Source organism: Pogoniulus pusillus, chromosome 7, assembly GCF_015220805.1.
Source record: "Pogoniulus pusillus isolate bPogPus1 chromosome 7, bPogPus1.pri, whole genome shotgun sequence".
In the NCBI taxonomy this organism is placed as follows: domain Eukaryota; kingdom Metazoa; phylum Chordata; class Aves; order Piciformes; family Lybiidae; genus Pogoniulus; species Pogoniulus pusillus.
In genome coordinates, this window is record NC_087270.1 from 11,750,327 (window position 1) to 11,764,306 (window position 13,980).

At 44.2% G+C, this 13,980-nt stretch overlaps 1 protein-coding gene across 1 annotated transcript in view; it reads right to left on the reverse strand.

Annotated features, from left to right (window-relative positions):
• The window catches only part of DLGAP2 (DLG associated protein 2), a 465,415-nt gene that overhangs the window by 414,722 nt on the left and 36,713 nt on the right, over positions 1–13,980 (reverse strand). The window lies entirely within an intron of this gene.

Below are 13,980 nucleotides of genomic sequence, written 5' to 3' on the forward strand. Positions count from 1 at the left end.
AAATGCTCAGATTCATTCAGGAGCTGCAAGTGCAACATGGCTTTTGAAAATGCCATAGTAATGGACAGAAAATAGGGGAAGGGAGGTGCCAGCATCACTAATCCTCAGCGCAGCAGACACTGGGGTCACTGAAAATAAGTAGCCACAGGACACATGCCTCACATTAAAGCATTTCCATTTTGCTTTTACATATATTTTTAATAAATGCCTCCACACTAACTATGGCCCTCACTGCAGGAGACCATTCTCTGGTGACAGCTTTCTACCTCTGCTGACACCATTTCTTAATTAACTGCAAGTATAAGATTTACTCAAAAACAGAAATAGGAAGTATTTTTCTAGAAAAGCATGCAAGTAGAAAGGAAGAGATCTTTAAATAAACACACTGGGGGAAACACATGGGGTGGCAGAAGAATCAATGGCTAAAAGCCCTGTATGTTCTGTATGACATTTGTCTTCTGCCATGCAGAGAAAATGGAGAGCTCTGACAGATGTATGTTAGGTGGAGAAAAGTTGCTACAAAGAATGGCAAAGAGCAACTCACCATGCAGCACACTCTCAGTGTACTGACTAAACAGCCCTGTGTATTTTGAAGGGCTGCTTTTAACATCCAGAACATTTCAATGCAAGTCTTGTACTGAAACAAACCATTTATAATATTGATACAAAACATGTACTAAAGAAAAGTTAAATCAATCTTCATTATTCTGCTTTGGTATATAGGTTTTGAACAATACATCCTGCATATTCTGTACCCTCACTATTCATACCATTTAATATGTTCAGGTGATACTGTGTAATGTTGGTCCACCTACCTCCTTCTGCCCAGGTGTCTGTAAACTAACACACTGATCTCATGGTAGACATTAAATACAACAGTTTGGGGACCTACCTATGGGAACTCAAACATCTGTACTTCATCTCATGAACACTTTGCAAGCTTGTACCCTTTTATATGCTTTTTATTGCAACCTTGGATCATTTGTTTTGTTTCAAGGAAAGGAGATACTGATCTATGTGGGGTGGATTGTATGTGTTTCTCTCATGTATTCTGCCACAGATAAAGTCTGACTGATGCATTAATGCCTTTGCTGGGAGACTGTCCATAACTGAAACCGCAGTCCAGGATAGGCAGCATGGGGGGAAAGTATGAAGGAAGAAATTGGATGCAAGCTATTGGGAGAACAGAGTCTCAGCACAGCTATAGAGGCTCTGCATCACAAATCTCACCCTTCCAGAGAGCCCTCAGCCTTGGCTCCAGTATCGTCACAAGTCCTTGAGTGCTGCCAAAGGTCAGGCCAGGGCATCTGAGGGTTTGGACAGAAGTCAGGAAGTCCCTGAAGTCAAGATCTTCGCAGTACTAGAAGGATGGTTGTGAGAAAAGGCCAGGACAGCAGTGGGTGTCACTGCAACAGCAACATCTGTCTAGCAGCACTGCCTGGTGCAGCAAGCTCTGGAGTCCTCCTCCCACTAATGCTCTGAAACCCCGGCAGACTCCAGGGAACTGCTCTGCCCTTACGATCATGAGCTTGTAGCTGTGTATCTCTACCTAATCAATTTCTTTCTTCCCTCACTGAAAAATGTGGATTCAGAAAGACAATCAAATGCAAAAATTGGCAGTGTTTTATGCAAGAATATAAATGCATGCATTTCAGACTGCATGACACACAACAAAAAGCTGCCTAGTGCTCACTAGCACCCCCTCCTTCTTTCACCCCTGATGTTCACATCTCTTCATACTATGCAGCCTCTCAAACAACCACTGAAGCCTCCCTAAGCAGAGTCCTTACCTGAAGATGTTTGCCTTCAACAGATCTGTGACTATGGTTACAGAAATAAAAGGTGGCAATCATACAGCACCAGTAGGGTGCACCTGATCTCTGAGAACAGCCAGGATGTAGCCCTCACCCACTCCACTGATGATGATTATACATTTAGATCATCTGACACACAGCTAACAGATTGCTTATGGCCAAGTGACTGTGCCCCAAGGAAAACCTAAGAGCATACAACCAGATCTTGGCCAAGGTTGGCGATGGGCAAACTCTCCTTGTAGCTACGGTGAACGTGAGGATGAACTGGGGCTGTGGGTAGCAGCCAACAGCAGGGAGCTTGAATAGTCACAGAGAGCTGCCAAAGAGGCTGGGAGCAGCAAAAAGCCAAACCACGACAACCATACAGGTGCAGTATGTAGTAGTATGGGATTCATACAATTCATCTTCACGCTCTCCCTAGGCAACAGAAAGAAGCAGGTACCCTAAGAGAGTGATCCAGATGGGTTTCTATGGCAGACAGATGAGCCACCTTTGAAAGCCTGCTCTCTCCACTGCCTGCGAAGGCTGACTGCACAGGATCCACAGCAGTGCATTCTGCAGCTCAGAAGAAATAAAAATCACTTCACTGGAGTTAGATGAACTCTGCTTTTTAAGTACACACTTCTCGTCCCTCCTGAACTTTGAAAACAAATGGCTTATTTCTCCTGGTTTAAACACTAGAGTCACCTGCCAGCCAGTTCTGCATTTTGCTTCCTTTGTCTTATGTGAGGAAAGGCATGCAGGATTTTTAAATGTTCCTATTTACAGATGTATTTACACACATTTATTTAGCCTACACATGCACACAAATGTGAGTTTCTTTCAAATTCCACTGCCAGCCTTCACTACCAGCTACACTTTTCTTCCAGAGGGACTCATCGGAAGATTTACATCTGAAAGCATGTTACCAGTTGTGCTAGTTTGAAGCAAGCTGGAATGTTTTGGTAAAAGAACTAGATAACGGGCAGTGAAATGAAAACAATTGATGTCAACTTCTCTCACAGTCTCGCTGAGAACTCTGGGAAGAAGAGGTAAACTTTCTCCATTTTGTCTCCTTCTTCTGCCTTTGCCTTCAGACCTGGTCACATCTCATTAACCTTGCTCCCACTAACCTTGCTCCCTAACCTCTTGGCTGCACCTCTCTTCTTCCTGAGAACTGGGGTAAGGTTGAGAGGGCCGGGGGAAGGTGTTGGGGTGGTTTGAGAGCCCCTCCTGGGGACTCAGGTTTCTGGGAGGGGAGTTGTGCTTTTGTATTGTTTATCCTTTGTATATTTCTGTATATAATTGTATATAACTGTATATATTGTAAATAGCTGCTTGTAAATTCTGCTAGCTGTAAATAAATTGCTTCATCTATATTCCCAGGGTCTGTCTGAGTTAGCTGGGGCAAATACAAAGTGTGGGGGGGCGGGTAAGAGCCCAAACCATCACACCAGTTTTCACACTATGCTTTCAGGAGGCTGCATCTCAAATGCAGGCAATCATACACATCTCTCCCTTCCCCTTTTTTTTTCTTCCAGTAAACTTTAGCATTTTTCATCTTCCGAGCCCCTCTGCATCCTTTGAAGCAGCAATCAACTTGCAGTGGTTTCAAAGGGGTTTGGATTGGACTTCGTATTATGCTATCAGGAGATGCAGTGAGGTTCACCATTGCTTTAAAATTCTCCCTAGGCTGAGAGCTGGAGTAGTAATGCCGTTACTGAGAATCAGCACACACCTCACCCCAGAGGCAAAACACACCTCTTGGACACATGCTTAGAGATGCAACACGCACATTCAGAAAGAAAACTCTCTCATCACCATAAAACTGAGGCACTGTGAGGTTGGGACTGAAGAGCAGCAGTGGTTAACCTCATCCTTATTATCTGCTTCATCCTACGGCACCATCCAGTTCCACATGGGCTAATATTCACAGTGCAAGCTCTATATGGAGAGCTGTGGCTAAATCCCTAGCTCCCACATCAACGCTCACATAAATTTAACTTAACTTCCAGCCACAGGTTCTTGCTATGCCTTTGCCTCCAAAGCACAAAAGCATGTTCCTGTTGGACCCTAGAGCGCATCCAGAAGGCAAAGAAGCTGGTGAAGGGTCTGGAGAACAGGTCTTAAGAGAAGCAGTGGAGTTGTTCAGCCTGAGGGAAAGGAGGCCAAGGAGAGACCTTCTTGGTCCCTACAACTCCCTAAAAGGAGGTTGGAGCAAGGTGGGTCTTGGTCTCTTCTCCATAGGTACAAGTGATAGAACAAAAGTAAAGGGCCTCAAGTTGCACCGGGCAAGGTTTAGATTGGATATTAGAAGAAAATTCTTCAGTTAACATGAGGCAATTGAATCCCCATCCTTGGAGGTATTTAAAGGCACAAAGATATGGTGCTAAGGGACAAGGGTTAGCACAAGGCATGGCAGAGTTAGGTAATGATTGGACTTGATGACCTTAAAGGTCCTTTCCAACCAAAACCTTTCTGTGATACTGTGAGTCCTTCACTCTGCTCAAAAACTGGTGTTCGGCAATCTGGGGACCTCTCCACCTCCCTTCCACATGAATAGACTTTGCTGGCATGCTCCTCACAGAGCCTCTTCTGCTGCAGATGGCCCCACTGGAATCCCTATCCAGCACCTCCATGTCTGCTGGGAAATGCCACCAGCAGACCACAGCATTCTGATAGAGACCCTGTCCATTAAGGACAAAGCTGCATCACACCTTCTGCTTGATAACTCCTCCTTCATATACCTTCATTCTTCACTCTCTATACATTATTGCATTTAGATTAATAAAACAAAATGTGGAAGAGCAACTATGCAGAGAAGAATGTACATCATTTCATAGCACCTCTGTACCTTTCTGATGCTTCATCAGCCACGCTTTTCATGCAGACCAGTGTCCAAAGTCCTGGGCTACTTTCTGTTCATAACTAGTCTCTGCAGATCCTCTCTAGGAAAAGACACCACCAAATTTGTAAATGAGAGTTGTTCATTCCTTCTAACACAGCTCCAGGTTTTAATCAAGACATCCTGTGACACCAAGCCAAATAACTGAAATTGCTTCTGTGTCCACATAGTTGTTTCCATCAACTAATCTATAGCCCTGTCAAAGAAAGATAACAGCTTTATTTGACAAGCCTTCCCTGCCATCAAACCATACTGACTGGAACCATCTACATTTGGTGACATTTGGTACTTTCTGTTGGCTCTTCTTAACTGAATGTTCTACTCACGCAAGGGTGGGTTTCTAGATCCAACTTTCTACCCTCTTCTAAACATCTGAACTGTGTTAGCACTGTTACAAGTCTCTGAAATTCTCTAACTCCTCAGGATTCCAACTAATAGTTCAGAAGGCACCTCAGATATTTTCTCCATAATTCTTGAGAAGGAAAATTACCCAGAAAAGACAACCTGGAAAAGCTTGGATGATTTCCATCATCCAAGGCAGGCTCACAGCTGTCATGGAGAGCTTCTGCCTTCTGCTGAGATAACAAAGAGAGCTAGGCCATTCCTGACACAGAAAGGGAGAGCTGGGGCTGGAAAACCAGGGAGCATCCTGAAGAGTCAAGCTGCTGTATCCATTGCTGCTCTTGCTGTGCACATCTCCTCACCAGGCATTTCACACCCTTGCTACCATTTTTTGGCTATTTTCTTCTGAAGACCATCGTGATTAGTGTAATTACTATTCAGAGGTGCAGCAAATTCCCACGGCTTTACCGCTGCCTGCCTACCCAGGTCAGCACAACGCGGATACTTTGAGATGGCTTTTTCAAGCTACGACAGCTGCCACTACACCTAAAAAAATCCCTTAAGTACAGTGGGAGAAAATGAGGAAACTGAACTAAAGTTCCAGTAGGAGAAAATGAGGACGAATAATTCAGATTGTACCATAATGACAGGGAGGCAATCAAAGCACAACAGTTTGTCTTTTGTCTCTTAAGTGCAGTATTTTGCCTGTTGGATCCACTTGTCTCACACAAAGAAGAGCAGCAGCATACATTTCCAAGATAAAATCAATTATGTGCTGTCTTCAAGGTGTACACTCTCGTTCTCCACAGAGGCCTTAATACGACTCACACGTCATACAACTCTTACTCCAGCTCTCTGAGCAAAGCTAGCTTTCACTGATAGCTCGTCAGACAAAGTCCAGATGACAGACAGCTTGTCCAGTATTCTCAGAGTGTAAAATGGCAAAGGCCTTCCTTGCTTGATCTGCTTCAATATGGATTTTGAAATTTAATAAAAATAAAGGAGCAAATTAGGGGACTCGTTTGACTGAACTCATTACCTCAGAAAACTTTTGCTTAAATTACTCTCCCATATTTTATGTCGGTTTTTCGAGAGTGAAAAACCTTTTGTTCCTCACAGACTCCCTAACTGTGGCCAAGTTAGCCACATTTTGGTTTCTTAATTTGTTGCTATCACGAAATAAAATGGGAAAATAGTTCTTGTTTCTACAGTTCCTTAAAATGTTTCTGTACACATTAAAGACTGTTTTGTTATCGTGGTATTCCAAGTTTTAAAACATCTATTTTTTGTGAAAGCTAAAAATACTACAGCACACTTCAGATTACCCTTATTTGCCACGGCTGACTAGATTCAAACAACTAGCATCTTCTGCTGTTGAGGTGAACACTCATAGGGGGCACTAAGCATTCACTAGTGCAGCACTGACACAGACAGGAGCCCCCAACAAGCTTTAGCACCTCCTTTTCTCTCTTTTGCTCTACTAAGATTTTTTTGTTTTCAGAAGGCAAAACACCAAAGAAGTTTCCCCAAGAGAGGAAAATAAGACACCCAGACCAGTTCCTGGTAAACTGGAAGATGGGAGGCTGAGCCCCTCCAGACAGGACAGGGAACTGAACGCTGTTCTGTCTAGCTGGGGACAGTGCAGATGTCTGCTAGAAATGGGGGCTGCTCTCTGGACATGCTTGCGTTCTGTAGGGTACCAGTGGGAAAACGGTTTCTCAGAATGAACTCCACAGATAAATGCAGGTGTATTTTATAAATTCTAGGCTTTAGGTATGAGACCTCAGCTGCTGCAAAGTAACTTACTTATTTCTATCACATTTCCCTGAAGTATTGACTAATATGGGCTTTAACAGAAGCAAACTGCCTTTGAAAAGCACAGCTGGGGCATGTTTTGTGGAGATTGCTACTTAAAATATGAACAGGGGAAGGAAGAGGCTAGTGCCAAAATCAAACCCAGCAACCCAAGGAATCAAAACAATGTAGTAATTGTTCTCTCTCCTTCAGAAGCAACCCCTCCAATGGCACATGGCTGGGCACCCCTTCAGCAAATTAGTAAGAGGAGTCAGTACCTTCTGATTCCCATGAGACTTGCTGAGGGAGTTGGGGGTTTTCTGTTATTGTTGGAGGCTTTTGTTAGTGGTTAGGACAAGCACATTCTTTGCTTGATGTCATCTAAACTCTGATAAATAACCTAGTCTCATCATCTGCCGTGCCTTTGTCTACGCTGAAACTAGTTAGCACTTCTGGAGTGAGCACTTCCTTTCTCTATAAAGGAAGAGTAAGTAGCACCATTTACTGACAGCAATCCAAGTGTACTTTACCAATCTTCCAGCACAGAGAGCAAATAGAAGTCAGAAAAAAGACACAGGCAAAGAAGCATACTTATCCATAGTCGAGGCTAGCTCAACAGTGGCAAATCCTACTCAGAACTAATTTCCTTATTTGAAACTTAAGGAAATAGCATATAATCCACCTGAACTCATACATTTCTTTGACTGGATAATAGCTGGGGAGAAGACAGCTGACACAGAAATAGATGGAAAGCAGTGGTGAATTCTGTGACAGGTACAGTAGCATGCATAGATATACATCTGTGTGTGTGTGCATGCATATACAAAACTATTTTGTTTATATATATTTACACTGCCATACACACACAGTCTAGAAACTGCAGCTAGCTGGACTAACTCAATTATCCTGCAAAAGCTCCAGGCGACCTAGATAGAGCTTAATGTGTCAAAGCTAGCCTCTGCTGCTAAAAAAAAGTGGAGTTTGCATTTCCTTGTGGTCCCCTACCATGCCAGCTGCAATTCACCACCAGTGGCAACTCATGGGAAACACTCAGAATAATATTGAAATTGTCATGGAAAATGGAAAAAAATCTGTTCCAAGCCCACACAGACAGCCAATCCTCAGTAAAGTGTTTCAGAGATGTGACACATCCTGGCAACTCAACAGGTATTTTAGAAACATCTCGAAATCTATGGCTTCTGTGTTTCACCTCACCTCACAGCTCAGACACAAAACTCAATAGATTTTCTTTGATACATGACACGTGGCAGGTCTTGATATATTTTAAGTCCATTTAAATTCTCCTTTTCTACCTGCAACCCATGCAACAGCAATCATTTCCTCATTCCAGTGAGCAAGATGCCAGATAAAATGACCTGGCATACCTCATCAGAGCTGTCCAAACCCTGGCTATCAGCTAATCTCTCACCAGGTGTCTGTGTCCCCCCACAAGGCTGCTAAAGATGGGTGCCCACCAGCCCTTCAGCTTCCCCCACCCAGCCACATACACCACATCCCGCATCAGCCCTCAACAGATGTCACGGGCACTCTCGAGCACCTCGGGAGCAGCCAGAGAACACCAGCAGTTGGACTGAGCCACTTGTGGTTACCAACCCTTCACAATTCACCATCTGAGAGCTCTGAATCTCTTGGCACTTGAAGGGTCCTGCAGCAGGGAGTGTCAGAGTTTATCTGCGTGCTGTTGGCAGAGCCCTTGCCTTTCACATCTTGAGCCTGCAACCTGCACCTTTTACCTGATGCTTCCTGTCCTCACATGGGAAGAAAGAGGTTTTCTTTGCTCACCTTCTTCCTATCAATTGTGACTTTTGGGCTTCTTCCACCTATTCTCTTCCCAGCCTGACCCATTACAGGCTACATAACTTCAGAGGCTATTTTGGATCTTTGGCCCCTATCCTCTTTGCTGTGTTTTTTCCTCTTTTGCTAAATCTGTTTCAGATTATCAGCTTTAGGAAAATCAAAAAGTCTGCTTGATTTTTATCAGTGACATATTAGCTGCAGCCTTTGTTTGAGTAATTCCAAGCTCAATTACTTTTTTTCATTATTATTTTTCAAAGGAATGGGTGAATAATGGTCTTCATTTTCTCTGTAATTTGGATCTGTAGTGGATTTCTGTGTGACTGGATTTGAACACAACAGGAGAAACCACAGCTCTGTAGCTGAAGTGCACAGAAGGCACACCACAGAGAAGTTCTTTGTACTGGCCATCAGGATAAATAACATCCACGTCCATAGCCTTGGAACCCAGTTGCTTCTGCCTGACATTTAGACTATCACAGCTCAGCAGAATAGCCAAAATGAGACACAAATCCACTCACCACTTCAAAATGTTTTTCTCCCCTAATTTGACCTTGGAAGGGAGAAGGTAGTAACACATCAACTATACCTGCCTGAAGCTGCGCTGCAGAGAAAGGACTTCAGCTGCATCAAGAGGTAAACCAGGCAAGGTCAATCACGACAGAGATGACATTTGATCCTTAAGATGTTTCACCTTTTGAGAAGAAAATCATAATGGTTTCCTACAATGACTTTATCTTGGGGTGGTTTGTGTCAATTAGTTACCCTGCAGCATAACCACATTTCTGAAGCCAAAACTACAGGCCATAGTAAAGGTCTTCCTCTGGGCTCTCTCCAACAAATTCACATCTTTCTTATGTTGGAGGCTCCAAAGCTGGATGCAGTATTCCAAGTGAGATCTCTCAAGAGCAGAGCAGAGCAGAGAAACTGAATGATCTCCCTTAACCCACTGGTTTCTGTTTGATGTACTCCAAGATACAGTTGGCTTTTTGGGCTGCCAATGCACATTGCCACCTCACATCAAGTGCCTCATCAACCAGCTCCCACAAGTCCTTCTCTGTAGGGCTGTTCTCAATCCACTCATCACTCAGCTTGTATTTATGCTTGGGATTGCCCCAACTCAGGTGCAGGACCTTGCACTTTGCTTTGTTGACCTTCATGAGATTGGTATGGACCCATCTCTCCAACCTGTCAAGGTCTGTCTGGATGTCACTCCTTCCTTCCAGCATGTCAACCACACCACACAGCTTGCTGTCACCAGCACTCTTGGTGAGGGTGCATTTGATCCCACTGTCCATGTCTCCAACAAAGATGTTAAACAGCACTGGTCCCAGTACTGATTAAACAGGATTCATACACAACAACACCATGAGAGTCTGGGGATGAAGTTTTCATTCACATTTCTAAATGTATGTTAATAAGAGACTACAGAAACATTCACCAACAAAGTGGCACCTGCACAGCTGTACAAGATTTAGTATAATACTTACTTAAGGCTAAAGTAATTCATAATCTGCTCTATCTTCAGATCCTGCACCCCAAAACTCTACTTCAGTTCCTGCTCTCTTACTTATGGCGGTGTTATTTAATTAATTATTAGAAAAAAGGCAAAAAGCAGCCCTACACTTAGTTCAATCCATGCATCTTCTGAGTTACAGCAGCACACTGATTTGTTCAATGCTATAAAACTAAATCAAATCCCAAGGGCGTGTGAACACCTAAGTGGAATCAAGACTTGGAGGTTTAATTTCTTGAGCTGCAGGCTCAGGGGTATAAAGTTACAGTAAAAAATCAGTAATGTTTGGTTAAACTATTCAGTCCATTAAAAAATGCAACCAAACAGAGACAACTCAACACACAGGCACACACTCCCTCACGCCTTTTCTTTCTTTTTTTCCTCCCAGGCAGAAATTTCCTAGTAGGGGAAGGCGAAGCAGCCAGAACCTGCTCTGCTTCTGGCAGTCTGTGCCAAGGGCTCCTTCACACAAGAAGACAGGAGGGTGAAGGCAGCGTCTGCAGCTGGGGCTGGCGGCAGGCGCTGGCACTTCGGGGAAGCCAGCACTAGAGGGCATTGCTGCTATGCTGTTAGCGCCGTGCCCGGCAGCGCCAGCGCCTGCCTTCCCACCGCCGGCAGCTCCTCCGCCTAGCTAGCAGCGCTGCTCTGCCGCTTACCTGCGCCGCAGCCAAGTCTCAGCCGTAAAAACTTCACCGCATCCCAGCAGCCAAAGAGCTTTCTGGAATACACGTCCATGTGCAGCGTTTCTGCCCGCTGCCTAAGCACATCGTCGGGCACAAACAATTCCCCCCGGGGCCACTACCTGCCACCTCTGTCCAGACAGCGTCAGGAGCTAAAACATAAGGAGACAAGAAGAAAAAGCTAATAACCTGGACCTGACAGGACACAGCCAAGACCTTACTTAGCACAGAGAGCTAGCTGGGAAAGAAGTTGGAGTTACTTGCACAGTATTCACGGACGGCAGGTTTTGGCTTCATTCTACAAAGCTAAGCAATGCAGTAGCTCTGCTCCAAGTGATGGTCTTCCTACATCATATCCAATGAAAATCTGAGGTACTCATAATGAGCTCCTATATAAACCAGTGCACTAACGAAACTTATCAGAGACCATGTACATAGTTGACTTTTACTGCTCTGTTTTCTTCTTTTCTCTTTTCTTTTTCTCTTTTATCTTCTTTTTTCCTTTCCTTTCCTTTCCTTTCCTTTCCTTTCCTTTCCTTTCCTTTCCTTTCCTTTCCTTTCCTTTCCTTTCCTTTCCTTTCCTTTCCTTTCCTTTCCTTTCCTTTCCTTTCCTTTCCTTTCCTTTCCTTTCCTTTCCTTTCCTTTCCTTTCCTTTCCTTTCCTTTCCTTTCCTTTCCTTTCCTTTCCTTTCCTTTCCTTTCCTTTCCTTTCTCCTTTCCTTTCCTTTCCTTTCCTTTCCTTTCCTTTCCTTTCCTTTCCTTTCCTTTCCTTTCCTTTCCTTTCCTTTCCTTTCCTTTCCTTTCCTTTCCTTTCCTTTCCTTTCCTTTCCTTTCCTTTCCTTTCCTTTCCTTTCCTTTCCTTTCCTTTCCTTTCCTTTCCTTTCCTTTCCTTTCCTTTCCTTTCCTTTCCTTTCCTTTCCTTTCCTTTCCTTTCCTTTCCTTTCCTTTCCTTTCCTTTCCTTTCCTTTCCTTTCCTTTCCTTTCCTTTCCTCCTGCGTTTGTTTCTTCTTCGGTGGTGGGGGGAAGGTTGTTGTCACTGGTTTTGTTTTGGAGTGTTTTGGCAGGGGGAGGGGGGTTGGCTGGTTTAGGGAGGAGTGTTTTTTGTTTCTATTTAGGGGGGCACGGTTTGGGTTTTTGTGTTTGTTTGCTTGTTTTTTCCTTCTTCCCAGCAGCAAGAAGAAATTTGAAACATGAAGCTGTCAGCTCTTCAGCTGCGTTAGGAAATACTTCTTTTCTTTCAAAAACTGCAGGAAAAAAGTCCTTTAAAAAAAAAAAAAAAGCCCAGAAAAATCCCACTTAGTAGTTCCAGAAAATACTCCCATGAATTCTTCCTCTAAAGAAGGACACTTCAACACCTAGGAGAGGGTGGAGCCTTACCAACAGAAACTATCTTTTATGACTTTTGACTGTGTAAGCCTATCTCCTGCCTATGGTTCTCTGAAGATTTAGTTCTCTGCATACACTCTCTGTAGACAGAGCTACACTAAGGACAGAATTGTCTTATAAATCTGCAGCTCCATCTCCTATGAGCAATTCAAAGCACTCCAATTGCACTGCAGTGCTAAACTCAGAATGCACTAGTATTTAATTGTCACCAGCATCGTAGCAAGCCTAAAGCTCTTTTCAGTCTTATGTGTGCCTACGTTTCCCTGGGACAGCACTCCGCAGCTCACCGTGCTGGCGTGCGGAGGGGCCTGGATGATGCTCAGGTGTAACTCAAAATGCCCTCACGACCCCCTTGAAGAAAGTAGACCGAGACATCTTCTCAGCCACACCACCCCAAAAGCAAACACAATAGCCAAAGACCTAGAACCACTCACTCTTCAGCTATTGGCACCCTGACAGATGGGGTCACCTCTCGATAAAAGGTGTATCTAAGTTCCCTCCTCCCAAAATACAGGGCTGCTTCCAAGCAGATGTCAGAGGGTGCTCCTGCAGGCAACAATGATAGTCTCATTCTACTCCTGAGAACTTCGCACAGCAGTGTAGATCCAGCCAAAACCATTTGTGCTAGACACTTCTGCATGTAAAGCCAAGTTCAACACTTTGCTTTAATTTTCAGCAGAAATCAGGCATTTTTACTTCAGCAAAACAAAACAAGTCAGTTCTTTGAAAGTACTAAAATATCTTTCCCATAGCCTTTAGAAATTAAATGTTAGTTTGAATTGCATTGACCACTGAATTAGAGCTCATCTTTTCTCAGCCTAATAAACAGTGTTTGTAGATACCAAGTCTGCTCACAGGATGCTGGAGAATTCATCCACGCTTTCCACCAGTTTAAGTCCAGCACGGTTTACATGCTTGCCTAGTGGTTCTTTCCCCTCACTGATTCATTCTGAGCTGATTCAGAGGAAAAGCATCAGCTTACCTGATGAGCTCCTAGGATGGTCTGACACAGGAAACAGAGTTCAGCAATACAGGATGAAGAGATAATTTGGTTTTCCCATGGATTTTGCCTCAAACTCATTGACAAAAACCTAAATGCACACACGGTAGGATCTGATGCTTAATGGTAGTTTATCTTCCCAAAGGGTAGGCAATAATGGAGCCATCATTAACCAACTGTGTTACCCACAGACCCATATCTACCAGCAGTGGGAAAGGAAGCCCACAAGTTGAGCTCAATACAGAAATGAGAGCCTTGAACCTGGAAGACAAGCCATGAGTGGGGTGAGCAGAATCTGTTCCTACACTCACAACAGACTGACCCATGGACATGAGGACAGTGTGGGCTTGACCTCTCTGTCAGGGCACCAGCCACCAGCCTCTCACTCAACCTCTTTGCAACTGCTCTGCTGGGCTTAAACATCAGATTTTAGGTCACATCACTGCAGGAGATTCACTGAAGTGCAGAGAAAGGGGGGCTGACAGGCAGCAAGGGTGATGGAGAGGAGGTCAGAGGCACAACAGTTTTTTTTTCATCACATAGCTGCCCTAGGGCTGCAGCATCTCATTCCTTCTCCAGCCTCACAGCCAGCATTTCACTCTCTTCAGGCTGCTCCTGTGCAAAGGAGTGAGGAAACACAGCCACAGGAAGCTATAGTTCAGAACCACAGCCACCACACCACTTCTCTCTGCAGCCTCCTACAGAAAAAGTGGTTCAGAACAACCTTTCACACTTCCCATAGCCAAGTAG